At 35.1% G+C, this 25,271-nt stretch overlaps 1 long non-coding RNA gene and 5 other non-coding genes across 6 annotated transcripts in view; 5 read left to right on the top strand and 1 right to left on the bottom strand.

The window, feature by feature from the left end:
• Window positions 1-15,757: 15,757 nt before the first annotated feature.
• On the bottom strand, window positions 15,758-15,829 carry trnad-guc. Its single transcript has one exon. It is a non-coding gene; the product is annotated as a tRNA-Asp (tRNA).
• A 115-nt stretch (window positions 15,830-15,944) lies between these two features.
• On the top strand, window positions 15,945-16,016 carry trnad-guc. Its single transcript has one exon. It is a non-coding gene; the product is annotated as a tRNA-Asp (tRNA).
• Window positions 16,017-16,902: 886 nt separating this feature from the next.
• Window positions 16,903-17,018, top strand: LOC122149113. Its single transcript, XR_006162861.1, has one exon. It is a non-coding gene; the product is annotated as a U5 spliceosomal RNA (small nuclear RNA).
• Window positions 17,019-17,691: 673 nt separating this feature from the next.
• On the top strand, window positions 17,692-17,808 carry LOC122149112. The gene has a single exon (XR_006162860.1). It is a non-coding gene; the product is annotated as a U5 spliceosomal RNA (small nuclear RNA).
• Window positions 17,809-20,967: 3,159 nt separating this feature from the next.
• On the top strand, window positions 20,968-21,083 carry LOC122149111. Its single transcript, XR_006162859.1, has one exon. It is a non-coding gene; the product is annotated as a U5 spliceosomal RNA (small nuclear RNA).
• A 3,148-nt stretch (window positions 21,084-24,231) lies between these two features.
• LOC109068272 overlaps window positions 24,232-25,271 on the top strand; it is a 7,423-nt gene continuing 6,383 nt past the window's right edge. Inside the window, exon 1 of the long non-coding RNA XR_006162812.1 lies at window positions 24,232-24,254. This is a non-coding gene — a long non-coding RNA (uncharacterized LOC109068272). The remainder of the gene's footprint in view (window positions 24,255-25,271) is intronic.

A 25,271-nucleotide genomic window follows, 5' to 3' on the forward strand; every position in this document is an offset into this window, starting at 1 on the left:
ATGTGCAAGATTAAAATCAGGACGCGGTTGACTTCAGGGTAGGACTGAAGGGTTTATTTAACTCTAATGAATATTTCTCATTTCGCACAAAGACATTCCTGCAGAGATCTCTGGGAGTTCTGTGTATCTCGGGGTTTCGCTTCAGCATGAGAACGAGCCGTTTTCATCAACGCAAACAATCCGTGTAGGAAACACTGAGCCTTGTGTGAGTGTGTGTCTGCATACGTGTATGTGCATGTTTTGTGGGTTCCTCACCACATTAATCATCAGTACTAATTACAGCAAACCTATGAACAGAAAGATTGGAATCTGTTAAGATTCTGAGGACGATTGTGGCATAATATGTACACAGCCAACCACAGCGTCGCATTTGGTTCATCCAAAAGAAACAGCAGCAGACCCACAATAAATTTAGTGAGTAAAAATACAAACAGCTTAAAATAGAAATTCCTTTTTCTTAACTCCTTGCGCATGTCAAACAAGCTCCATCGGCCAATCGATTCTGTCGTTACAGATGAAAGCAAATTACAGATCGAAAATTTGTTCTAATTGCTGTGATTAAATTGTTGGAAACTGTTGATAGCATCTCTTAGACCTCCACCCACTAAAGAACGAGACTCAGCCATTAAATTATCCTGCTATCAGGAGTGCTGGAGTCCTACTTTGATGTTGTTGGTTTAGAGAAATGGCGAGACTCGATTATGAGCAAAATTAGGGTGGCAGGCCGACCGGGAAGGCGCCGCAGCATAAAGGGTCAACACAGAAGGAGGGCGGGAGCCAGTCGTCTTTGAGTAACATGTAGCTGCCATTTCTGAGAATAATTGGTTGTTTTTGGAAACAAATGACTTAATTTTATGTGTTTGTAAATTAGTAAAATGTTTTTAGGCATTACACGGCATGAAATATAAACCTGAATCAAATGTGTCTATAGCTTCAAAACGTTGTTAGTGTTAATTAATATTATTCAACGGGTAGATCAACCTGAATGCTTTGTTTGACTGTTCGGAGATCATCTGCTCTTCCCTGTCAATTACCTCTGACCTACTTTCTGTACTATCTGAATTTCTGCATATTGAATTTTAGAATATTGAATTTGATGTTCCGAATTTCCTTTTCAGCTTGAAAACTTGAAGCTGTATTTTTAAAAACTGGATATTTGCAGTCAAAGAATTCAGAACAAAAAATTTGCTGTTTAAAAATGTCTATAAAACTCAAATGTTCAATATTCAAGTTAAAAAAATCTCATTCAGAACTATGTTAAATGCCACATAATATTCAGTATGCCAGTTGTCAATAATTAAAATTTCAAATAGTTTTGTCATCTGTGACCCTGGAGCACAAAAGCAGTTTTAAGTCTCTGGGGTATATTTGTAGCAATAGCCAAAAATACATTGTATGGGTCAAAATTATAGATTTTTCTTTTATGCCAAAAATCATTAGGATATTAAGTAAAGATCATGTTCCATGAAGATATTTTGTAAATTACCTACCATAAATATATCAAAACTTAATTTTTGATTAGTAATATGCATTGCTAAGGACTTCATTTGGACAACTTTAAAAGTGATTTTCTCAATATTTTGATTTTTTTGCACTGTCAGATTCAAGATTTTCAAAGAGTTGTGTTTTGACCAAATATTGTCTTTTCTTAACAAACCATACATCAATGGAAAGCTTATTTATTCAGCTTTCAGATTATGTATAAATCTCAAAATTGAAAACTTGACACTTAAGACTGTTTTTGTGGTCCAGGGTCACATATTATAAGCTCCATACTCACAGAGGATGCATTTATTTGATAAAAAATACACTAATATTGTGAAATATTATTACAATTCAAAATAACCATTGTAATATACTTTAAAATGCAATTTGTTGCTGTAATGCCAAGCTGAATTTTCAGCATCATTACTCCATTCTTTAGTGTCAAATGATCTTTCAGAAATAATTCTAATATGCTGATCAAGGAACATTTCTTATTATTATCAATGTTGAAAACAGTTTTGCTGCTTCATATTTGTTTTGGGAACCGTGATGCTTTTTTTCTTTCTTTTTTCAGGATAGTGTACACAACACACTGTAGTGTCCTCCTACGTCTTTATTGCACCAAAATATACATAAACAGTACAACAGTAAAAAATAGCCCTTTAATTTGTGGCTTCTATCTGTGGCTTCTATTTCTGTTCTCTGCTCAGAAGATGTCAGGAAATCCCGTTTCATTCAAGGATGGCTCATCTCCCAGTATGTATACTGCATTTGGCTAGGCTGCTGTGAATTCCCTGTAGCCACTGACATTTGGAGAGGCACTGATGCACACCGATCAGAACACATCATTTGGGCTGAAGCTCACACGGGCAGATGGGAAAATGACAGCATGAGGCAAACCAAGGGGAAGAATGGGTTTCCTGTCAACAGAATATTCCTGATCTATGATGATAGTGCAGGAATGGTTGTCTAAAATCAGGGCCCCTGGAGAGGAAGTCTCACAGAACAAAATCTACAGAGGAATCTTGTTCATCTAAAGCAACGCTAGAGTAAGAGGACAAAATATTAACAAGTCAAATGTCAAAATGTTCCAAAACACTTAAAAAGAATGGTTCCAGAAGGCTCTTTTTTTTTTTTTTTATAACAGCGAATGCCATAGAAGAACCATTTTTGGTTCCCCAAAGAACCTTTCAGTGAAGAATTCGTAAATTAATTTTTTTCAGAATTATTATTTTTTTCTTTGTGTGAAGAACATTTTAATAATCTAAAGCAGTGGTTCTCAACTGGTTTGGCCATGGGACCCACATTTTACCATGGTCATCAAGCAGCGACCCACTTTATTAGGATATATATATACATATATATATATATATATATATATATATATATATATATATATATATATATATATTATATATATATATAATATTATTATTATTATTATTATTATTATTATTATTATTATTATTATTTGTTGTTATTATTATTATTATTATTATTATTATTATTTTTTTTTTTTGTTGATTGTTGTTGTACTGTTTTGAGTTTTTTGGATTGTTTCTTAAAACATAAATTGTAAAAATATCACAAATACTGATTAATAAACAGCCTATAAATTAAGGCTAGTCCCAGTTTGTTAATACAATTAGGTTGGTATGAGCCACCACAGTCATTTAAACATGTACAAAATAACACAAAGTGAAATAACATGGCATTTTGGGTTATGGAAACAACATTTATCATGGTGAATAATAATAACATGAACTGTTAATGAAACATGGAAACTGCTCCTGAATAGAATGAGAATTATACCTTCATGCAAATCCTTCGGCATCTGACAAAGGTGTCAACAGCTTTCAAGGATGTCTTTCAAAATAAAAGTCTTGCATCAGAAAAACATTTAGAATTTCATTTTTTATTGATGTTGGTCTCAGAATGGTCTTGTGACCCACCAGTTAAGAAACACTGATCTAAAGAACCTATAACGAACCTTTTGTGTAATGGAAAGGTTGCGTAGTTCTTAATGCAACCATCAGTGACATAAGAAACTATTACATTTAAGACGGTAACTGGCAGACAGTTGCCATTGCATTAGAACTGTCATGGGTAACATTCTCAGGGAAAGAGTTCAGATATTTATGACCCTTTTTAATACATTTCTGGATTGAGATGACATAATATGCAAAACCGCAGCTCTAAATCTCAGTTCTAAATCCTTTTATTGACATTGTCTTGAATCCAACCACAAAAAAAGACCACACCTGTGACAAAATGTCTATTAAACACTCATCTGTGGGTTAATGATGTTTTGAATCTTTTTGGTTGCACTTGTTGAATGTCACTAATACTGTTATTACCTTAAAGAGTACGCCCATATTTCTTTTCATCACCTAAACCTGCATTACCCAGATGGAGGATTACTGTTGAATCTGAATAGACTCCAACATGCTGTTTTGTGTGTGTACACATACATCTATGTTTAGGTTACTAACAGGCCACCTAAATATTTAGGTTACTAACATTTGATTGTGATGACACCTTTCCTAGACACGGGTAGCTTATATGTTTCCCGTACAACGATGTAACTCACTCTTTAATTACCAATATGCATCGTTGGAGAAACTAACCATCTAGTCGTTCACAACTGGTTTTCGAAACCGTATTGTGGCATCACAGTTGTTTGAATCACACTAGTCCAACATTATAGACCTTATGCTTCAGAGAAACAAGTGCGCAGCCATCTTTAGAATTTTGTGTTTGAACTTCCTGTTGAAGAGTATCCTAATTAGCTGGTGAAGTAGATGTATTTATTGAAGAGTTAATGAAAGATATCATGTGCATTATAATGTTCATAACAAATGTCAGTAGACTTTAAAACTACAGTTTCATTCAAAAATTCGTCAACGTGAAGGACGTTGTGGAAATACAAACGGAACTCAAGACAAGTAGCGCAGCAAGGAGCCAGGGCTAAGGTCTATCCACCTTATTTTTCCAACACAGAAGTAAGCTGTTTCTGTGAATGTGCGAGACTTCCGGTTCATTAGTCTGTATAGGGAAATAACAAGAATAAGAAAATTAGGAAAGTGCAATAAACTGTAAAACTGCTTGTGCTACAAACCAGTGTGTTCGTAATTAACACAATTGAAATCCCTTACGAAAATTAACCATGGCTTTACTACAAATAAAACCCAAAAAAACATGGTTACTAGTTAAACCATGATAACCACAAATTAGCCATGGTTTTGGTACACTAACTTAACCATGGTAGGCCTATTTGTGGTAAAACTTTTTATACAAATGGTAATCATAATGCCAAAAAACATGGTTTTACACTTACTATAATAAACTCATGGTTAATTTTCATAAGGGATAATATGGTAAGACTCAACAGTTTGCAATGTCAAGCAGCAAAACTAGCTGTTTTATACAGTTAAAAATAGCTGGAAGTGGATGACACTGGAAGACAGACACACAAAATTTCCAAATGGCAGCACCCACTCTTAGGGGAAAAATAAGGTGGATCCCTGACAGCACATCACGGAGACCTACATTTACATCTGCAAGACGTAGTGTGGATTAGTGTAATGTGGGACACTGACTAATGTGGGACACCTAAGCTTCAGTGTGTTTATCTCTTCTTTTGCGACATTAAAGTGAACATGATTGGTGTTGAATTCAAGCAGGGGTGTCAAGTTATTTAAATCACTTTACTTTCTGGAAATTATGTCAGAAATGTGGCCAAGAAAATCAACAAACAGGAAGTACCTCTTGTAAAGTTCACATTAATTTAGACTAAATTAATGTTAAGGATATAAATCTGTTATAAATAAAACAATGTTCTAAATTATCAAATTATATTTGTGATGAATTTATACATCAAATTTGCATTAATATTCTTAAAATGTGTTAAGGATATTTTCTATTTAAAGAAATCTTTGTTGTCCCACTTTAGAAAATGATGTTTCAAAAGTGGGACAGCATGTTTTGACTAATGTGGGACAGTCAAATATACTATGTTATTCAATTGATAAAATGTGCATTAAGAAGGTTAAATGCCATACGTGTAATTTTGTCAATTTTGGGGCTTATAATGCAGCAATATTATTTGTTTTAAGATCCAGATTCACAATTTAGCGACTAGAGGACAATGGGATCCTGTACCATGATGAGCCCATGACTGCCCAGGACTGCTTATTTCTGTTATGAAGTGTTTTTACCATTACAATTTGATTAACACAAGCTTTTGAAAAAAAAGAAAAAAAAAAGAAAAGAAATTTAATATTAGAAGTTTATAGAAGTTTAATAACAGTTTTAAAGGTATATTTAAATCGAATGAATCGTTGAATTATGTAACTTGCGAGCATAGATGGCTATAACGATTCTTTTGGGAAACGCACCCCAGGATAGCATCACAGAAATGCAGACAGCAACGTGTTCAACCTCCCGCAACTTTGATTTCAATTTAGCCCATTATCAGATTAAAAGAGGCAGGATGGTTCCTACTATAGCCTATCTGTCTCCTGGGGTTAAGCAGAGATACGCAGCAGACCAGAAGGGGTTTTCCAGCCTCTAGTTTGGGAATGTTTATGTAACCCTCACAATCATTTGGGCTGTTTGTTTCGGGTCCAGCCGGTGGGCCAAAGCACTTTGGTAATGAAGCTAATTGAACTTAACTGCAAAGAAACCGCGTTTGAAACCTCTGTTTGTTGTCACTCAGTCTTATCGAAAGATTTGAGAGCAATTACGCTTTTCTATAATTGCTATTAGATTTAAACTTACAGAAAATATGCCTTACACGGTTTCTTTTTTTTTTTTTTAATCGTGGGTGGCATATATGCCCAAATCTTTAAATGTAGAATCTACAATTATTTAATTCTATATTCAGTTCGATTCAAATGTATTTGTATAGCGCTTTTCACAATACACGTTGTTTCAAAGCAGCTTTACAGAAAATGCATTTAAAAAGTGATCTGTTATCATTTAAAATTAAAAAAGTTTGTTCTGAAGTTAGATGTAGTTTACATTTAGCCTACTTAAGTCACAAAAACGTCTGCCAAAAATAAGACAAAAAAGGAACTTTGACATTATTTTTACTTTGAATTAATTTTTAGGGGTAAATAAAAAATGTGACTAGAAAAATAACTAGATAATCTTTAAAATAACTTGATTCCATTTATTTATGCAGAGGAAGATTCTGTTATTTTTGTATGTTTTGAATCAACCAGTGCGTATGCTTTGGTTTACTCTGTCCTGGTTTATAGGTTAATTTTCCCACACATTAAATGCATCCCAGCATTTTGTACAAAGCATCCAGGGAAATAAAAATACAGTGTTGAATAATGTTTAATATATCAGTGAGAATGATGATGTTTTCAGAACATTTTTGCAGATATGCATTACTGGAATGCAGTTAACCATGACAAAAGTAATCAATTAATAGAAAAGCAAAACTTTTTTCCTTTGGCCCTTAACATTTCACACACTTTCCACAATTAAATCTTTTCAGGGTTCCTTATGGTGAACACGTGTCCTGACTTTTTGAAACAAAAATCTGGAAATATTTTCGTTCAGAAAAATAAATAAATGTTGAGGGATCGCCAAACAGAACAGTGATTTCCCCTTGGCACCTGATTCAGGGGAACTAGCATATTTAAAGCTTTCATTACACTTAAAGTTTATGTGTTATAAAAGTTCACCACCTTCAAAGCACACAGAATTTATTTGCGTGTGTGCGCGTGCGTGCGTGCTTGTGAGAGTGACATATTTCATTAAACTAATTTAAATGTCCGTCTATTTCTAATGTTTCCCATCAGAATAATTTGAGAGAAATTTCTGAGCTAAAATTAATCAATTATTTGAATGGAAAATACAAATTTATGTTATAATTATTTTCTAAGAAACGTCAGAACAGAGCAATCATAAAAACAAGAGCAAATGTTTCTCAAAATGTCTTTATTACCTGAAAAATTCTACAAGTTTTTTTATGTTCTATTTGATAATTATCTTCATGCTTAAATTGAAAGTCTGGATCACTCGAGATCAGACATGTGAAATTCAAATGCATGATTTTACATAACCGCTTTAGAATTAGAATATTATACACACATACACACACGTAGCTATTAGTTTTATACGTTGTAATAAATTATATTATAATATGAAAAATAAACTTGCATAAAAAAATGAGACAGAATCAAATTTATTTTTTCATGTACCCTAAATAACATTCAAAACCTACATTTGAAAAGGAAGAAGTGAAATCTTTATTTCATGAATTTGTTTGACAGACTGACCATGACTTGTCCAACTGCAACAAGACCAAAAACATGTCTTACCTAGCACGAAAGAAAGAAAGGAAGGAAGGAAAAAACGAGTCCATCTCTTAATAACATCCAGAATCTTCACACCGCCCCGTATCGCTTCTGGAAGACCTCTCGTCCAAACCGGCCTGGGACAGGCACCCTGTGTTAGGGCTTAATGTGGAGGAATCAACTGGAAAACTCCACTCTGATGATGCAACACTGTCATCTACTGAGCGTGAGAAACTACTGCAACCACAAACCTTACAGGGCACCAATATTCAGTGTATTTCACTAAAGCAGTTAACTATAGGCTATACTTTTACGATGCCACGCGCTCTAAAGGAGTAGACCACACTTTCACAACTCGCACCGTTCAGAACGGTTTTGTCTACAGAAAATGATTTTAGAAAAGTTTAGTCAGCTTAACAATCGGTATGTTGTTGTTAAACAAGTGCATCACTGAACGCGCTCTACTTTTCTTCCCCACAGCGTCTATTCATTTCTGACATAAATTAAATATGGCGCTACCATGATTAAGGGCTTTAAAGTCCTTTATGGGATGATATTTAGCTGATTTCAATGTATAAACAAAAGAGAATAAACAAAAAATTGGCCTCTATTGTTAAAACAGATTTCAAATACAAAACATCATTTCATTGTAATGTCATTATAGTATAATGGCAGATCTTTTGTTTCAGTGTAGACCATTAAGCAGCTTTTCTTATACATTTAGTTCATCCTATATATATATATATATATATATATATATATATATATATATATATATATATATATATATATATATTATAAAATCACCAGCAGTGACAGGAATCCAGTTTTGCTATTTGAGCAGAGTGTACCAGTGCAAAAGCATGATCAAACTATGCACCATTAACTTTTCTCAAACTCATTTCTGGAAAATCATTTTACTCATGGTTTTTCTGGTCTGTCTTAGTATTTGTTGTTGTCCATCTTACATCTCATCACTGACATAAATCTTCAGAGGTCCAGCAGGACTGGTTTAATTCTTTAAGAACAATCTCTGAAGATATAGCTACTCTGTAAAAATGTCTGATGGAAAAGCTAATCTTTAATGACTTAAACTGAACAATCACATGGCCTGTTAAGATGAAAGAATGCAAAAGTTACGAAAAATCCTTTGCATTGTCCTCCAAAACATTCATCAGCTGGTTAAAGCACCTGCAGGTGTAGCCGTCTACATCAGGATCGTCTTGTGCGGCCCGAGCAGCCTGTCTTCACATGGAGCTCAACGATCAGCCAGGGAATTGAATGGAAGTTGTAAAAATAGATGAAAAAATCCAGAAAAAGAATTCATCCTCATTTGGCTGTGACGGTGGTCTGGGCTTTTTTGTCCCGGGTGTATCCTCAACAGCTGAAATCACTGAAGATATTTGTGTTTGCAAGGAGAATATCACATCTATCATTCATTTGGGGGCTCGTAGGCCAGAACCGTTTCCACATTTGACACACTACTCATTCAGGCGGTTTCACGTCACGCTGCTTTCCAAAAGCCCATTTTCATTCACTGAACAGATTCAAACCTTCACTGATTTCATTTCATTTAATCTGTCCACATATAAAACACAAAAGTCATGAACACCCTGCTTCAAATAAAGACAGATAGCAAACCTGTATGACTTACTTTCTTTTTGCGGAAGATAAAAGATATTTTGAAGAATGCTTGTAAGCATGTTAATTTGGTTACCAGTGACTTTCATTGTATGAACAAAAAATACTGAGATGTTTCTCAAATGATCTTCTTTTATGTTTAGTTTATGTTAGGCTGTTGTAGCTTAAATGTTTACGAGTAATACATTTGATTAAATAAATGTTGAATCAAATAAAATATTTCTTTCTAAAGCTACTTTTTTGTAATGTCTGCTTGATACTTTTCTCATTTATCAAAATAATGACTTTAAAATATATTTTGTGTGTATTTTCACAGCCAAATTTAATTTGCGATCAATTAGATTACATCATGTAATTAATTAGATGTAATAATTAAGTAATCTTATTAAAAAAATAATATAACTACAATGCTATATATTCATATCTTGGCTTTGGTTAAATAGAATTAGTTAGTTTAATGAAGTTTTTTTAATTGTTAAAATGAATGTTAATTATTGAGTTCCTAAACAGCTTACAATTATTCTTCTAAAATATGGTTTCCATCTTGATAAATGTGAGTGTTATGTATGATGGGGAAATGAAAATGTACTGCTTAATAGGAAGGACCCAGTCATGTTCACATACATCTTGCCCAAATTCAGGAAACTCGCAGTATTTATTTTCCTTGGTCTCAATTTGTGCCTTGAGTCTAAAACAGTGCGTGTCCTTCAACATTATATAGTGCCAAAACTCCAAAACTCACAAACACAGCACAACTGACAGAAACTATACCAATACGCCAGAAGTGATGTATTCTGAGGGACTCCCTGCTGATGGGTATATAAAGGCTTTGGGCTACTAAATACAAGCCTAAGTTTCATGTGTGTTCCTGTCTGCTGGTGGGCTGAGCGAGCAGCTCATCTGTCTGTTGTCCCTCAGAGGTCATAAATTGTTCAGATGAGATGAAGTCCTTGTGTTCTCTGCCTAAACTGCTGCGTGACATCTGCATGGCTGTGTTTTGACAGCCCGTGGCTTTAAATCATCATTTTATGACGTGTTCCCGCCAATGATTTATGTTCATTGGAGTCTGGAGGATGTGATAATTTGGCCCGAGCAGATGGATTGAGAGATACCAAAGGGCTTCTGTGCCAAACGCTCTCATGCGCCACACAAATGGAGTCCACATGCTGGGGAAAGAGCCTGACATCTCTGTTTATATCCTCAACGTCACGTGCCTCTCCTCCTGCCTAATGTATTACACTTATGTTCAGCTCTGTTGGGGAGGGATCAAGTCTCATAATTCATAATTCTGAGTCATACAATCATAAGAGAGCTTATAGTGAGGCCAACATCACAAAAAAAGAAAAAATCAGCTGAGATTGTTGCCATGATGGATTTTAGGAACAACTGTTTTCCAAGCAGAACAGAGCATGTTGAGTGATTGGAAAGTGCAATTCCCCAAGTTTCTTCCATGAATGTGAATTTATAATAAACTAGGTTTTGTTTATATATTTTTTTTTCACCTTTTACAAAGCCAACAGTGCCATTGTTTACACAGCCTGCCATAATCTGACTGTTGGCCTTATTATAAATACAGTAATTTTCGAAGTGATCTGATTTACAATTTTTGCTTCATGAACAATAAAATGGCTACAAAAATTCCCATAGACCTACATATCTGCAGAGCAGGGGATCACAGAAACTTACCTTAGCAACATACTAAAAACACTCTAAACCGCTATAAAGCAACAACATAAACACATGGCGATGAGTTTTGCATTGCAGGCAAGTACTGGAACTTTGTTCAGAATTTTTTTTTTTTTTTTCTGAAATTCTAGCTCATTTGACAGTTTTAGTGGTACAGTAATCTCACTTTTTATTTCTACATCTATATGCATGTTTCCACATATACCATTCAAAAGTGTGGGATCAGTTAGATATTCCAGTTTTCCAAAAGATATAAAAGCAGCAGTTTTCTCAACTGTTTGCATATTAGAATGATTTCTGAAGGAAATGATGCTGAAAATTCAGCTTTGATCACACGAATAATAATCTCAACATACAATATATTTAAATAGAAAACAGTTATTTTTAAATTGTAATAATATTTCATAATATTACTGTTTTTGCTGTATTTTTAAACAAATAAATCCAGCCTTGATTCTGACTTCTTCCAGAAAAATTACTGACCACAAACTTTTGAACGGTAGTGTTTGTGTTTTCTATTGAATGTGTTCATGAATGGCTCACTCTTTACTGGAGGTCATGATGTGGACAGGCGGTGGTGGTCTGACAGGATACCCAAACCACACTGGCACTAACTCACTCCTCTAGAGGACCAGAGCATCATCCCAGAAAGGCATGAGAGCTGAGCAGGAAGCCAACTAAACTAAACAGTGTTTTGGGTCATATAAGCCAGCAGATGTTCATAGATAATGGCGGAATAGAGTCCAAAACATGCTGATCTTTACATTATAATTAAGTTGACAAATTAAATAATGTTAATGGTATACTAATGGTATAAAATGATTTTTATCTAATAAGAAATTGTGCACTGCAGCATCCTTATGTTAGGGGTCAGAGGTCAATGTAGAAACACATATAGACCTCAACAATCATGTGCTTGACAGGCTCTGTGAGATTAGCTTGCAATTCCTTCCAGAAGTTAGAAAATCTGATGCATTTATTCTTTTCTGAAAAGGTTTCAATGCAGGAATGAGTCAGATGGAACATTTTTGTTATGATCTTCTGGCCTGAGACTCTGTTATCTAAAGGGCTCTGAATTCTCATAGCAGACTTTCCACTTGATTTCCAAAAGTATCCCTGCGTAGACTTTAAACATTGTGTGGTTGGGCATTTACTAAACGCTCTTTCATCCCACATGTCTTCCCACACTGTCCAGTGCACAGAGCCACAGCATGGAAAAAGATTTTAACAGTGGAATCACGACTGCGGACGGCCACCCATGTCTTACTTCACGCCCTTTGGCCCTGATCCTGCGAGATGAGTTTTCCTCACTTGTAATGGCAGACAGTGAAATGCAGCATAGTTTCGGGTGAAACAGTTTCTTCTCACTGATCCCGGTCTGCAGTGTATCCTACAAACTGTATATTAGAGGCAAGGACAAGGAAAGTATATTATGCTCGTTACTCAGGCCATTTCCACTATTTTTTAGTACATACGAGTTGTCTTGAGCATTTATTACTCTGTTAAGAACAGTTAACTTTGTGTGCATGATGCAGTACAGCAATAAAGAGAATATGTTAAAAGTAATTATAAAACATTGACTCATGAAACAAATTTCTAACTTTGTCTTGGTTGCATGTGGAGCAGGGTTACTATTATTAACTAAGACTATTGAAAATATTTTTGTTAATTGAAATAAAGCTGATATAAAATATTACATGAAAACTAAATTAAATTAGAAATGTTGCCTTGGGAATTAAATGGAATAAGTTTAAGCTTTAAAGCAATAAATATACTAAGTGGAAACAATTAAAAACTAAATATGAACTAAAATTAAATTAAATGATAAAATAATAGTAAGATTTTTAAAAAGTAATATAAGAAATTATAAACATGTCAAAAGCACACAACAAAATACTATAAATTAGATTAAGAAATAAAAGGTTATTTAAAATATCAATGACAACTATAGTATAGTTAAAAAAAAAATTAAAAAAAACTGTCTGATTTAGAAGATGCAGAAACTGCATCATAACTTCAGATTTTACTTTGAACTTTTCTCCAATCTAATTCAGGACATAATATTATTAACTGCTCTTGTATAAAACGGCTTAATAATATACTGCTATAAAAGTGTGATGTAAAATATTACTATTGCTAATTGTGATGTTTTATAAATCTGTGCGGGGCCCTGATGGAGGTGTGTAATCTATGCCATGCTAAATGCCTGTTGTTTTTAATATCGCTATATTTTCTTTATTCTTTTTCTAATAGCTGCCTCCACGTGTTTATTTTCTTTCTAAAATAATTTTACAATTGTATTTTAAAAACACGCATTTCACAGAACAAACACTGCGCAGACTAATTTGCTCAGGCTTCATTAGACCACAAAAAAGGGCCTTTAATGTGGAGTTTTCCAGCGATTTCTAAAAAAAAATTGTGGCAGGTATTGTATGATAGAAAGAGACGAGGTAAGTCTCAGTTTTAGCGGATTGCACTCTTAATTTAGAAGATAGAATTTTTTTTTATTGCAATATAAGGTTTTTGCTTTCTTGAACACACGTGCTCGTGTAATGCAAGAAAAACGTCATAGATCCTGATGAATAAGTTCGAATAAAAAGCTCTTGATAGATGTCTCTGATGTCATGAACTAATTTCAATCGCTGTTAACAAAAAGATTTACTTTTGATTCGTTTTTTATTCACTTTAATCGTGTTAAACTCAGTTCTGGCCGTGGTGTGCCGTACCGTCCATCAACACTATGTGTCGCTGTTGGTGAGTTTGTGATGTGGCTAATGTTATGATGTAGTTTTTTTAATGAATCATTTAACTTTAATTTAACATTAATGAGGTTCATGTCTTCTTGAATATGCCTCTCGCTTGTTCGTCACTACTTGCCGTTTTAATTGATATCTCATAGCATTATTTGTAAGATTCTTATTTCCATCTCAATCGTTTCAGTTTTATCCACATAATATTAATGAAAGTTCTGGAAAACAAGTACATTTTGGATGATTTAGCAATTGGGCTGCTTGTCTAAATTGAATTCAGACTTTGTTGCGTGACCGGAAGTACTGTTGTACCTTTTTTAAATCTAGTTTTAATTTCAACTTTAACCAAACAATATAGGCTATGAGTACAAGTCCTCACTGACTGGGACATTCTTATTATTCATGCTATAACAGAGAAACAAAACAAGAAATTAACCAAAATAAAAATACATTCATGCATACATTTATAAACAATGTATGGGGTTAAACAAAATCACACTATTCAATAAATCAAATTATTTGTTGGCCTTATCGGTTCTCATAATTTTTAAGACCACTCTTTTTTAAAGACATTAAACTGGGGTGCTGTTTTCCAAACTTTACATTTGTGAATAAAGTATTTTAATATATGAAGTAAACTATTTACAACAAAGTTACACTTTTGTCTTCCAAATGTACTCCAAATTTGACCATGTCCCAAGTAATAGAAAAGTAATTGTTTTATCCAATTACATACTTCAGTCCAAAATGAATTAACCAAATTACAATGAAAAAAATAAGTGTTCAACAGTTTTTACTACTGATGTACCTACAGAGCAGTTTGCTGCTTTTACTTATTTATTCATTTTTTTTAATACCATACCATAAGTTTATTGTCAGATTTGTTATTGTTTCTCAGATACGTATTAATGCATTTTGTGTTTGCACCGTTATTGTGAGATGGAGTATCTTCCCGAATTGTGGTTTATTTATGTGCTCATGTTTCACCTCAGATTTACTAAAGATTTCTGTGGGGTGAACACAATGAGTAATTTCAAATTTTTTTGTTGTCCTGCATGTGTGCTCTTTCACTTTGTTTAATAACAGTATGATAAAATGGTTTGTTTCTGAAGTGAACTTATGGGTTATTTTGTATGTTGGATGAATTTGTTCAGTGTTATATTTTAGTAATATATGCAACTGAACAAATTAAAAGCTTCTTTTCCATCGGAGGCATCTTTTGTCATATGTCTGTAAAATGAGAATCGTGTTTCTCCCCGCGGTGGAATCGAACCCCGGTCTCCCGCGCGGGAGGCCGCTTATGGTTAAGCTTAACTTCCCTTAACTTTTCCCATTCATTCTCTATGGTAGTGCATAACACTACGGATGCAGTATATTTTTACCCACACGTAGATTTCATGGCGCTGTTTCACCTTTTCCGTGGCTGGGTATTCAAGCATAATCTAAAGCAGGGGTGTCAAACTCAATTCCTGGAGAGCCGGAGAGTCCTGGAGAGTTTAGATTCAACCCTAATTAAACACACCTGATCCAACTTATCAAGTCCTTCAGGCTTATTTGAAAGCTACATGGTATGTGTGTTGAAGCAGGGTTGGAAACAACTCTGCAGGGCTCTGGCCCTCTAGGAATCGAGTTTGACACCCCTGATCTAAAGTCTTTGGAACAGTTATCTGACAACATTTGGCTGTGGAGGCGGCGCGTTTTATCATCGGAGATAGAGATTTCTTTATCAAAATTTTGTTTCATACAACACATACTTACTGTTAAACTACCTTAAGCGACCTTATTAACTAAACTATTGCGCAATTTATTTATTGACTGATATATTTATTGACTGATATATATAGTCTGTAAAAAAAAAAAAAAAAAAAAAAAAAATACTTGTTTCTCCCCGTCGGGGAATCGAACCCCGGTCTTCCGCGTGACAGGCGGAGATACTGTCCACTATACTAACGAGGAAACAACTGGTAAGTTAAGGCGGGACAGGGGACTTTTATGTCACATCTTTTCAAATGCACTAAACACGGAGATGCCAAAATAAAAGACCCACATTCCATTGTAGCAAACAGCTGCTTCCTCGTTAGTATAGTGGACAGTATCTCCGCCTGTCACGCGGAAGACCGGGGTTCGATTCCCCGACGGGGAGAAACAAGCTTTTATTTTACAGACATGTGACAACAGAAATGCCTCAAATATATATCAGTTATTATCAAACAAAACAATTAATTATATTAATTATATTAAACAAAAAAAAAATCGGTAAACAAATCTCTCTTTCTCCGATGTTAAAACCTCCACAGTGAAAGGCTGACAGATTACTGTTGCTCTAATACCAAAGACTTTAGATTATGCTTGAATTCCCCGCCACGGAAAAGGTGAAACAGCTCAATGAAATCTACGTGTGGCTAAAAATATACTGCATCCGTAGTGTTAAGCACTACCATAGAGAATGAATGGGAAAAGTTAAGGGAAGTTAAGCTTAACTATTTTGGCCTCCCGCGCGGGAGATCGGGGTTCGATTCCCCTGCGGGGAGAAACAAGATTTTTATTTACTTAGTTATTTATTAATATTTCAAGAGCAAATGGCCCACTATTGAGGGTTACTTACTCTATCATTTGTACTAATCAAAGTGATTTTTTCGTATTAATCTTAAAAACTATTGCATCTGAAATTTTGACACAGTTTTAACGTCACAGCGAAACTGATGTTACTAAACGCTTTGAAAACGTACAGCTTGTTTTCTACCATGTCAGTAAAGCTATCCGATTCCTTGAGAGTGATGACGAAACCGGAAGTAAGCTCTCTTACCCACAATGCAATGGGGTACAGTTAAGTTCACTTAAGTGTTTTTAATTTTATACACTCATACACTCTTGTTTGTTATGCATTTTAATAGTATAATCGTTTAACGTTATTATACGTTGTTCTGTTGCAATATATTTGCAGTACCGATGTCAGTCATGTTGCAACCGTTCTTGTGGAATGTGTTTCTGTCACTCGAGTACGTACTGGTGCCTCCGAAGACTTCAGTACACTCATGTTTCTCTTCAGATCGTATAAATCTTTCGCCTTTTACTAAAGATTTCCGTGGGGAGGAACACAATGAGTATAAACTAATTTTTTGATACCCTGCTTACCTGCGGGGTTCTCTTTTTGGTTAAATATCAGAATATGTTTCTTATGTGTCATTGCTCATTTGTAACACGTGCGTGAGTGTTATGTAAATGTTTAATTTTTGAGATCGCGTGGGTTAAATATATGATTTGCAGAATGTCTTCGCTTGATTCCTGATTAAAGCGTGCATCAATAATACAATTGTTTATAAACAATACTTGTTTCATTTCAAGCGTATAGTCGTTTGTCTTTAAGTTGGACAGGATCTTCAAGGATGGGGTTTGATTCCCTGCGATGACTAATTATATTTTGCTATTTTTTCCCCCTTAAAACACAAAATAAAAAAGACAAGTGCCATGCTCATAAATGTCTGTCCAAATAAGTGTTCGTCACTTTCAGTTTAGCGCTCGTGTTAGAGTGCGTGAAGATAACATTTTCTTTGGATTCACTATAAGACTAGTGCCCGTGCCTAAAAGCGATCGTTGAGTGTAATTATGTGTGTGTGTGTTTAACTTAAAATACTATTTAATTTTAAATTAAAAGAAAGGAGAGGGTGTGTTTTTTTTTTTATTGTGTAGAGTATTTTAAATATAAATATTATAGTGTTATATGTTTTGTTTTGAAGATGGTGTCTGTCAGTTTCCCACCGTTCTTGTGAAATGTGTTCCTGTCACTCAAGTACGTACTGCTGCTTTTTCAATGTAGTACACTCATGTTTCTCTTCATATCGTACAAATCTTTCGCCTTTTACTAAAGATTTCCGTGGAGAGGGGCACAATGAGTATAAATCAAATTTTTTGATGCCCTGCTTAAATGTGGGGCTTCTCTATCCAGTTAAAATATCAGATTTATTTATGGCAGTAGTGTATCTTAGAAAGTTTATTGTGCTTGTGGAAGTATACTAATTTCTGCACAAAATCGTAATGTAATGGAAACTATGTAGCCTACTATCATTGGGAAAAGCGTAACGGCTAATTTGGATAACGTGAGCTGGTATTGGTGTATGTTATAGTGTTATGTAGTTTTATATAATTGGGAAAAGCGTAACCACTAGAAGCAAAGAGTATAGCAGAGTTTTAGGAAAGAACTAGAAGCAAAGTTCTTAGTTGTGTTCTATAGTCTTTGCTATGAGTGGTCTTCTATACTCTTTGCTAGAAGAAGACAAGTCTGCAACCTTATATGACGTATTTATACATTTTCATTTTTTGGGTGAACTATTTCCTTTAATAATACATGTTGATATTACATATCATTTGGTATATTTGCCCAAATAAAAAGTGCTACACGTTTTATTGGTGCATATAGAAAGGTGAGTAGCCTTGATTTATGTTAATTTTATTTTGTACATCATTTGCACTGGTTTTTATCACTTGTGTGTGTGTGTGAATTAGAAGCACCAGAAATTAAAGTGTGTAGCATCAGGGTGTTTGGTGTTGTGTTTGTGAGTTTTTGTGTGTGTGTGTGGTGTGTGTGTGTGTTAATGAAAAAGTTGTACACACCACGTGTGGTTTCTTGCCATCCTCACTTGAACAATTGGGCCAAATACAGGTAATGGGTAATATGTGTTGTAAGTTGTTAAGTTGTCGGGTATTTGGTATTGGGGGAAGTGTGTAATTTAATTAGTTGAGTCACTTGAACAATTGGGCCAAATACAGGAAATACGTCATCCAAACAATCATATTAAATAGTATGTGCTACAGTTATTAGAATAAGTGTGTCCCAAAGCATAGTATGTTGAAAAGAGTATGCAAAAAGTCCCCGGATGGTCTACTATTTCAGGTAATGATTCATATCTATATTTTTTAACTTGAGCTAATGAAAAATAAATAACAATTAATTTAATAAATTTAAATTTAATTTTAGACCCAAACAAAAAAAAAAGATTTAATTAAGACAAAAATTCTAATTTAAGAAATGTATTTTTATAGTTTTCATAGACATAGAAAATATTGTTTAGGGCAAGATAGTGGTTAAGAGGGCTCTTAATCTATATTGATCCGTTTTTGTATTTATACCGTTAATTTAAACTTACTCTTTCAAACAACAGCTATGTCTATTAAATGTGGTCGTGAAATGATTGAACTCACCATATTAGCGCCACCATCGTCTCTCCTCCGCTGCTGTATGAGTAAAATTAACTTACACTCCTCATAAACAACATCGAGTGAAAAAGAAAAAGGAAAAGAGGAGAATAATCTCAGTCGATCTCGCTGGTCCGGGATTCAAGCGCGGTTTTGTCCGCTTCAGGCGCGTGAGAAAACTAGCCTTAGCTAGCTAACAGATGAGAAATGTCCCGTCGTTTAGACAAACAACAATTTTCGCCCGTCACAAACAGTCTATCGAGGAAAAGAAAGCGCGAAAAGAGGTAAATGGCGGAAAAAATAACGTCTATAATACTAATAGAAGGTTGTTACCTTCTTATCATCAGCTGGTTGTTGTAATAAAAAATAATTTTTTTGAGATGGCGTCATTAACGGACTCGCAGCAGCAGTGTGAGGAGGCGTGGTCATGATATAAACTTAATAATATGAGTTAATCTAACCTTGATATTTTACATTCGTCAAAACAAATATGTCTTAGTTGAGCTCTTAATTAAAAATATTTATATTTATCAATGTTTTAACTAAAAAAAAATAGGCTACTTGAAAAATAAAACAAATTTAATTGAAAGACAAATTATTATTTGGATGCAGTACTGCTTAAAAAACTTTTCGAAACTCCGTGTATGAAAAATAAATCTATAGAGTGTGAAATGTCTACTTTCAAATGGAAAAAAAATATGTGTGTGTTAGCATGGACGATTTACATGAAATTTAAAGTGTGAGCAATGCACACTGTGCATTGTTAAGATGGCTTTCAGTTCAATAAAATAACAAAAAACTACATTTTGGATTTTTGTTCAACTAGTGGGCATGCTGTGATCTGTAATGTATTTTTTATTACTGTAACTGACAGATTTCGGCAAAAAAAAAAAACAAACAAACAAAAAATAATACACACACACACACACAACACGCAGTGGGAGGGAATGGGAGTCATTCTTCCGGGATTGGGACAGGATGGGATTTTTTTTTTTTTTTTTTTTTTTTTTTTGTGGGGATGGGACGGGAAAGGTTTAAAAATCCACTCCCGTGTCAACCTCTACCCCACACCCTTTGGGGATTAGGGCATATGAGCGAATTGCTTGTCACTACTTGACCACTGGTCACTGCAATTTAAGATTAGATTTTATTCTGTTCATTAAAAAACTGCATACTGATAGTCACTACAAATGTAATTTATTTGCTGAAATTCGGAAGCTATAGAAAGAATACCTTTTTATTTATTAAACTAATGATTTATTTAAATCTTTATTCATTAAAAGCGTTATATCATCATCATGCAGCAGTCAAGTCATTACATTTCAAGTCTATTTATTGAAACTTGGAAGCCATAGAAATAAACATAGCCTATTTAATTTCATTAAACGACATAGGCCTAATACAATATAGGCTAATACAATAATTTAAATAATTAATGTCGTTTATTCATTAAAATACATTATCAAGGCATGGTCATAATAGTCATTCCAAGTCAAGACGATTCATAATCGATATTTTTAGACAATACACAATAGCTATTACATAATAGCGCGATTCCATTAATGAGTAATTCCTATCACAACATCCCCTGCCTTCTCTTAAAAAATAACATTTATTTTTATCAAGGTTAAACCTAGTTCCTAACGAAAGTATTGTTAAGTGAAAAACATGTTTAAGATTAGCGAGCAGGTTGTCGAGCCATTAAATGATAGATTATTTCCTCACAAAAACTGTTTATTCCGCCTCTTCTCCATTGAAATCCATTAAAGCCGTTTCGCTTTGCTGGCTAAAGGTTGCAGTGGCTTTGATTGTACGCAAGAACAAGTCTGGCAGCTTCCCACCGTTCTTGTGAAATGTGTTCCTGACGCTCAAGTACGTACTAGCGCTGACAAGCTACCAGTACACTCATGTTTCTCTTCATATCGTATAAATCTTTCGCCTTTTACTAAAGATTTCCGTGGAGAGGAACGCTATGAGTATAAACTAATTTTTTGATGCCCTGCTTAAATGTAGGGCTTCTACATTTGGTTGAAATATCAGATTTTTGTTTTCTTCTTGTTTGAGAAAATATGGCGTTTAATGGCATATAATTTAAATGCAATGCTCATGCTCTTATTTTTACTTTAAAAGAGGAAATGGGTGTATTGCTTTATTGTAATAATAATTAAAAAATTCAAAATATCCAGTCATAACAAAGTAGTGATGGGAGAAATGAACCATTTCGAAGCTTCGAATCAATTGAACCAGTTGCTTCGCAAAATGATTCACTGTTTCGAAGACGCCTGCTGGTCAAAACTGTGTGAATGCAACAAAAAACCTGATCAAAACATGCATAAAAACCCAATGAAAACGCTTTCTTGAAAGCATAATATATTAAATGCAATCAAAATAATAAAATACCATTAAAAATGAAGTGTCTGTATAATAGGCCTATGCGTCTTTAAAATAATTATTATTAATTTGCAAGGGATTGTTTTGTTTTATGGAGAGCTTGTCTAAACAGGCCAGTAACAGACTATTAACTGATCCGAGATCGTATAAAAATAGACGCTGATGCAGTGGTTCACCGAGAGCGCCCCAGGTTCTCAACCACATTCCTGGAGGACCCCCAACACTGCACATTTTGCATGTCTTCTTAATCAAACACACCTGATTCAGGTCACCTGCTCATTAGTAGAGATTCACAGACTTGAAATGGGTGTCAGACAAAGGAGACATCCAAAATGTGCAGTGTTGGGCTTCTACAGCATGGGTTGACCTGAGGCAATGGAAAGTTTTTCTTATGCCCCTACTGAACGTAAGCATGTTTTTTTTTTTTTTTTTTTTGCGATAAGGGGTTATAAGGAAGCAGGGGTCCACGGCTCCCATCCCTAACCAGGATTTCCCATTGACAATACATACGGGCAAATAATGTGTGACAAAAAAGGAAGATGCAAGGTTCCTGGTGCACAGGAACACCCAAAGTGATGTGCAAAATTTGTAATGTACACCTCTGTTTCACAACAGAGAAGAAGTGCTTTTTGAAGTTTCACACAGAGTAAAATCTCATTCCATGAAGTACATGATATGACATGACACAGAACATCAGGGCGGGAAAAACTTCAGTCGGAGGGTCACTGTCCTGCTGACCCAAGTTTGGCAGTCCTGCACTATGACACAAACCTACGTCTGTATCAAATGCAATGTATCAATGTGTTTCAATTGTTTTTCCTTTTTACATAATGATTTCTTGACATTTTTTGACAGATTTGTGATTTTGTATTGCTTTCTGATCATTGTCTTATGGATATGTGAATGGAGAAATTTTCTCAGCGATTCTGCACCATTGTTGCACAATATTTTGGGATGGGGTGAGGGGTGGTCAAAAATGTTTTATCAATTAAAATTTCCCAAATAAACCAAAAAAGGAATATATATAATATATATATATATATATTATATATATATATATATATATATATATATATATCTCATGTACCATCAAAATGTGTGCAGTAGAGTGTTAATTGCAAGGCTTCCCCATTTGGTTAAAATATTGACTAGGCTATGTGAGTATTTTTTATTTATATGAGAAAGTATTTTTATTTTTTAGCACAATGTTTGTATTAGTTTGTTTGAGTGTGATTGTACACAAGAACGAGAGCCATGAGTTCTGTTTCAGGAGGATAGCCGTTTCATCCTTATTTTATATTTTATTTGACTTCCATCACAATAAACTACAAGTGATGCTGGTTTTATCAATGTCTGTCAAAATAAGGCGATCAATTTTGTGTTTGTGTTAGCTTCTGTGAAGAGAACATTTCCTTTAGTTTCACTAATGAAATAGTGCCCTCTTTTGGTCAGTTGTAGATCTGTGTCTTTGTGTACAGTGAGTATAATTTTATTTTTTGATGTTCTGCTTAGATGTTTTTTTTTTTAAAGGAAAGTATAGTATAGTGTTGCACATAGTTTGTTTTGTGTTGAGTTTTCAATATATAATTTTTTTTTTTTTTTTTTTTTTTTTTTTGCATTGGTTATTATAATATAAAAAAAAATGTTCTAAATATACAACAAATAATCACGTGTTGAACGGATGATGTCCGTCAGGTTCCAACCGTTCTTGTGGAATGTGTTCCTGTCACTAATGGCGCTTTTCTACTGCACGGTCCTGCATGGAGGTGGCGGCTCGTGGGTTTTAGCTAAAATAGGAGCGGCACACTAGTTGCATTGGTGTGGGATCCCTGCTTATTATTATTTGCTTAATCATTTTAAAATGGTTTTATCATTGCTTTTAGTCAGACCAGGTAAAGAAAACAACACACATAGGCCTTCACCAAGATAATATAACATCACCTTGTCTGTTATTTGAAGCAAACATCCATCCCTTCTTAAAAGTCTGTGTTGAAAGAGAGCTGTCTGTTGTGCTATTTAATTAAGCCGACTGCTGTAGCCTATATCAGCTTAGGCGTGTTCTCCCTTTATTTTTAATTTGTATATCTACAAATTAAAAAATGGCCTAGTGGTTAGAGAGTTTGACTCCTAACCCTAAAGTTGTGGGTTCGAGTCTCGGACCGGCAATACCATGACTGAGGTGCCCTTGAGCAAGGCACCAAACCCCCAGCTGCTCCCCGGCCGCCGCAGCATAAATGGCTGCCCACTGCTCCAAGTTGAAGAGCCCTGGTTTATAATGAACTTTGTTCACAGTTTCAGCTTGAAACTCCACAGAGAAGAAATGGAGCAGCTCAGGAGAGAGGCGGACATTCTCAAAAACAAACTCAGTAGGTCATGAACTAGTCACTCTTCATCTTTGAGGTCAGAGATTGATGAACTGACTTACTTTAGATATATACACTATAGCGTTAGACGGATAAATCAAGCTCTTACAGTGTAGTGTTATTACAGTCAGGGCTCTCTGCCAGAGCAAATGCACGTTGTGTCCAAATAAACACACATAGCCGTTCCACTGCTTTCAGTGTCACACAAATAAACATCATGCTCAGATACTGCTTGTGTTTGTGTTGGCTTCATAGTCATATGGCCTTCAATATTGATAGACAGTCAGACTCTGCTTACATTTATATCGTGTTCATAAATGTTAAAAAAGCAAACTGGTTTGTGTTTCTGTAGTCCGGCAGGAGGAAGATATGTTCCAGCTCCAGTCAGAGGCCAGAAAAGAAACAAGGACGGACAGTATGAACACAGCTCTAAAGTAAAACGAATTACACAACACCGCTCATATATGTACACTACTGCTCAAAAGTTTGGGGTCAGGATGAAAGCAGTTAATAGTGTTATTCAACAAAGCATGCATTAAATTGATCAGAAGTGACAGTGAAGACCTTTATAATGTACAAAAGATTTCAAATCAATGCTATTCTTTTGAACTTTCTATCTATAAAATAATCCTGGAAAATAAATGCATCACAGATTCCACAAAAATATGAAGCAGCACAACTGTTTCAAACACTGATAACAATAAGAAGTGTTTCTTGAGCAGCAAAATCAGCATATTAAATTAATTTTGAAGGATCAGGTGACACTGAAGACAGGAGTAATGATTGCTGAAAATGCGCTTACAACACAGCAATAAATTACATTTTAAATATATTCAAATAGAAAACAGTTCATTTTTATATTGTCTATTATTTCACAGTATTACTGTATCAATCAACGCAGCCTTTGTGAGCAGAAGATACTTCTTTCAAACACATTGCAAACCTTTGTGCATTTTCCTCTTCCTTTTCATTTTTATCTAAAGGGAGTGGTTTTGTGCTTTTTTTTACTCGGGTTTCATCTCTCTCATCACGGATGCCTCAAGAAGCCGCCTCCACGGGACACGTGCCGTCGCCTCTTATGCCCCGGTCAAGAAAAAAAAAAAAAAAATGTGAAACGCGCGCCCAACGCGCTCGGCGGGCGGCTCAAATCGCTGCTACACGGCAGACAGCAGTGGAAAAAAAGCGGGGGGCGCGGGGACCGAGTCAGCGCGGGGGCTTTTCGAGGAGAGCCAGCTGGCGCGTGGGCGTCCGCGCGCGCTCTGTTTCGCGCGGACTGCGCGGCGGGAGGAGCGAGACCGCGGCGCGCGCCCCGTCTAGCACTCCCCGATAGGTTTGCCTTCGCCCGCCTCGCGCGGCGGGACGGGCCGGGCTGACTTTCTCTCCCGTCTCTTCCCTATATGGGCGCCAAAAAAAGTGGCCGTCTCCTCTCCGTCCCGCAACGGCTGTCGTAC

The sequence above is a fragment of the Cyprinus carpio genome, chromosome A20, assembly GCF_018340385.1.
Source record: "Cyprinus carpio isolate SPL01 chromosome A20, ASM1834038v1, whole genome shotgun sequence".
Taxonomy (NCBI): Eukaryota; Metazoa; Chordata; class Actinopteri; order Cypriniformes; family Cyprinidae; genus Cyprinus; species Cyprinus carpio.